Source organism: Hibiscus syriacus, unplaced genomic scaffold, assembly GCF_006381635.1.
Source record: "Hibiscus syriacus cultivar Baekdansim isolate YM2019G1 unplaced genomic scaffold, ASM638163v2 tig00116965_pilon, whole genome shotgun sequence".
NCBI classification, from domain to species: domain Eukaryota; kingdom Viridiplantae; phylum Streptophyta; class Magnoliopsida; order Malvales; family Malvaceae; genus Hibiscus; species Hibiscus syriacus.
Genome location: NW_024063490.1, coordinates 4144288 through 4148800, shown reverse-complemented (window position 1 = coordinate 4148800; position 4513 = coordinate 4144288).

Genomic DNA, 4513 nt, shown 5'->3' with positions numbered 1-4513 from the left:
GATGGCTGTAGACGAAGGGAAGGTGAAAATTGAAAAGTTCGATGGTGCGGACTTTGGATTTTGGAAGATGCAAATTGAAGATTTTCAATACCAGAAAAATCTATATCAACCCCTCTCAGGAAAACAACCAGAGGGCATGAAGAATGAAGACTGGGCTCTTCTCGACAGACAAGCCCTCGGAGTTATCCGACTGACGTTATCCCGCAATGTTGCTTTCAACATAGCAAAGGAAAAGACGACGACGGGTCTTATGATGGCTCTCTCCAGTATGTATGAGAAGCCATCGGCCTCAAACAAAGTTCATTTGATGAGGCGATTATTTCAATTTGCGGATGACGGAAGGGGCATCGGTGGCACAACATCTAAATGAACTCAACACAATCACAACCAGTTGAGTTCAGTGGAAATTGAATTTGATGATGAAGTTCGAGCTTTAATTCTCTTATCATCTTTACTAGACAGTTGGAATGCTACTGTTACAGCAGTCAGCAGTTCGTCGGGAAACAGCAAATTAAAATTCGACGATGTTCGGGATCTGGTACTGAGCGAAGAAATTCGACGGAGAGAATCGGGTGAAGCATCAACCTCCTCAGCCTTGAACACAGAGTCCAGATGGAGAACTTCAGAAAGAAATTCAATTTGTGGCAGATCGAAATCCAGAAGGGGAAAATCAAGAACAGGAAATAAAGATTTTACCTGTTATAATTGCGGCAAGAAGGGCCACTTCAAAAGAGATTGCCGAGCACCGAAGAAAAATACCGGTGCACAGGAATCTGCCAATATGACGGAGGAGACAGGTGATGCCATGATTTTAAGCGTCAACAGTCCGATTGAATCATGGATTTTGGATTCAGGGGCATCTTTCCACTCCACGCCATGCCAAGAAATCATGGAGAACTATCAGTGGTGATTTTGGGAAGGTTCATCTTGCTGATGATGAAACCTTGAAGATCGTCGGAAAAGGAGACATCCGACTAAAGCTGCCAAACCAGACCACCTGGAAGCTGACAGGAGTGAGACATATTCCTGGTCTCAAAAAAAATTTGATTTTTGTAGGACAGCTTGATGGAGAAGGATACAGTACAACCTTTTCAGGTTGTGAATGGAAGATTACCAAAGGAGCACTCGTCATTGCTCATGGTAAGAAGACTGGTACTCTCTATGTAACCTCAAATTTAGAGAATATCATTGCAGTAGCAGATGCTGATGGAAAATCAAACCTATGGCACCAAAGGCTTGGCCATATGAGCGAGAAAGGAATGGAGATACTTCTGTCAAAAGGGAAGCTAGCTACCGGATCTAAAGAATGTAGATGTCGGACTATGCGAGGATTGCATCTTTGGCAAACAAAAGAAAGTCAGTTTTGCAAATATTGGCAAGACACCCAAGGCAGAAAGGTTAGAATTGGTTCATACTGATGTATGGGGACCATCCCCAGTTCCATCTCTTGCAGGCTCACTATATTATGTCACCTTCATCGATGATTCAACAAGGAAGGTGTGGGTTTATTTTATGAAGAAGAAATCAGAAGTCTTCGATACCTTCAGAAAATGGAAGGCCATGGTGGAAAATGAGACTGGTTTGAAAGTCAAGCGGTTGAAGTCTGACAATGGAGGAGAGTACAGAGACAGTAGATTCAGAGATTTCTGCGCAAACAATGGGATCAAGATGGAGACAACAGTTCCCAAACACCGCAGCAGAATGGCGTAGTAGAGCGCATGAACAGAACTCTGAATGAACGTGCCAGAAGCATGAGGATACATGCCAAATTGCCCAAATTTCTATGGGCTGAAGCTATCAACACTGCAGCTTACATGATCAACCGTGGGCCCTCAGTTCCTTTGGATGGCGGAATACCAGAGAAAGCTTGGAGCAAGAAAGAAATAAACCTTTCACACTTAAGAGTGTTTGGTTGTATTTCTTATGTACACATAAACTCTGCTGAAAGAAGTAAACTTGATGCCAAGTCCTCCAACAAATGCGTATTTGTTGGTTACGATGGTGATGAGTTTGGTTATCGGTTTTGGGACTACGAAAATCGGAAGATCATTAGAAGCAGAGACGTCATTTTCAATGAAACTATGATGTACAAAGACAGGTCAACCGCATAATCAAGTAATAATGAAGCTGAAACAAAGGAATTTGCTGAGTTCGAGGAGATTTCTGGAAATGATGTTCAGATCAGTCCTGAAGCAGTTCAAGAGGAAGAACCAGGCACACCGGAATTGAGACGCTCCTCCAGAATTCCTAAACCAACCCAACGGTATTCACCTTCTTTGCACTACTTGTTGCTGACTGACAATGGTGAACCAGAGTGCTATGATGAAGCAATGCAGGTGGAGGATTCAGTCAAGTGGAAGTCCTCCATGAAAGATGAGATGGACTCGCTTATGTCAAATCAGACGTGGGAATTATCTGAATTACCACCAGGCAAGAAAGCGCTCCATAACAAGTGGATTTACAGGATCAAAGAAGAGCACGATGGGAGAAAACACTACAAAGCAAGATTGGTAGTTAAAGGTTTTCAGCAAAAAGAAGGTATTGACTACAATGAAATTTTCTCTCCAGTCGTAAAATTGTCTACAATCAGACTGGTGTTGAAAATTATAGCTGCGGATAATTTACATCTTGAGCAGTTAGATGTAAAGACAGCTTTCCTTCATGGTGATTTGGAGGAAGAAATCTATATGAGGTAGCCAGAAGGCTTCATAAAGGCAGGCAAGAAAAACCTGGTATGCAGGTTGAAGAAGAGCTTGTATGGTCTAAAACAAGCTCCTAGACAGTGGTACAAAAAGTTTGATAGTTTCATGGGTAGTAGTGGTTTTACCAGATGCCAAGCAGATCATTGTTGCTACATCAAGAGGTTCGACAACAACTTCATTATTTTATTGTTGTACGTTGATGACATGCTCATTGTAGGCTCAAACATGCAAGAGATCATAAACTTGAAGCAAAAATTGTCGAAGCAGTTTACTATGAAAGATCTGGGCGCTGCAAAGCAGATTATTGGGATGAGGATCAAAAGTCGGGGATTTTGATGTTATCACAGGCTGAGTACATCAACAAAGTACTCTCCAGGTTCAACATGCAAGATGCTAAACCAGTAAGTACACCTTTAGGTGTTCATTTCAGACTCTCCAAAGAACAATCACCAAAGACGGAGGAAGAACGTGCACACATGGTGAAGGTGTCGTATGCCTCAGCAATTGGAAGTCTGATGTATGTCATGGTTTGTACTAGACCAGATATTGCTCATGCAGTGGGAGCTGTTAGCAGATACATGAATAATCCGGGCAAGGTACACTGGAAGCAGCCAAATGGATCCTCAGATATCTGCGGGGTACTACAAACAAAGCACTTTGTTTCAAAGGTGGAGATACGATACTGACAGGCTATGTAGATGCTGACTTACCCGAAAATGTTGACATCAGAAGGAGTACTACAGGGTATGTCTATACTCTAGGAGGAACCGCAGTGAGTTGGGTTTCTCAACTACAGAAGATAGCTCTCTCTCTCCACAACTGAGAATATGTCGCTGTTACGGAAGCCAGCAAGGAGATGGTTTGGCTCCAAAGTTTTTTGGAAGAGTTAGGCAAGAAACAAGAAAACAATGTCTTGTATTACGATAGTCAAAGTGCTATTCATCTAGCAAAGAATCCGTCTTTTCATTCCAAGATAAATCACATACAATTGAGATATCATTTTATACGGTCTCTTCTGGAAGATGGGATTTTGAAGCTTGAAAAGATTAGTGGAGCTCAAAATCCAGCAGACATGTTGACAAAGACGGTGACCACGGACAAACTGAAGTTGTTCAGCTTCATTTGGCATGCTAGTAACAAGACAAAATACTGCTGCATTGATCGAGGTGTGAAGACATATTAAAATCAGTCTTCAAGTGGGAGATTGTAAAGTCAAGGGGGCACCGCCTAATGCACAAACAAATTCAGCCAACAATTGTTGAAATTGTTGATGATTAAATGCATTCTTTCGGTGGACAATTTGTAAGAAGATCCATTCGGTGCAATTGTCAAAATTGGGTGCAGAAAATGTTGATTTTTGGAAATGGTTAAATCATACATTTAGCCATTGTATTTTAGGGTAATTACAAGATTAGTTCCTAAGTTTCAACTATAAATACCCTAGCCCATTTAGCTTCAAAATCATCCCAAAATCTTCCAATTCTCTCTCAAGTGTGTTTTGTAAACACCTGTAATTGTTTCTCTTTAGTAAAAGATCTGCAGCAGTCCGGAGACGTAAGCATAATTGGCTGAACTCCGTTATCAATTTTTCGGGGTATTATTTTTCCGCTTTTATTTCGTATTCTCACTAATCTGGCTATAGGGAAATTACTTGTTAGTCGTTTATTTCCCAACACTCTTTACTTAGTTGAGCATATTGAATCGTATTCCGATTAGGGTAGAACTGTTGAAGAGGGATGTAACATCAATTACGGACTGTCTGTGCCCTCTGTGTGGTAAAGTTTTGAAATTTATCTCGCACCTTCTTTTTA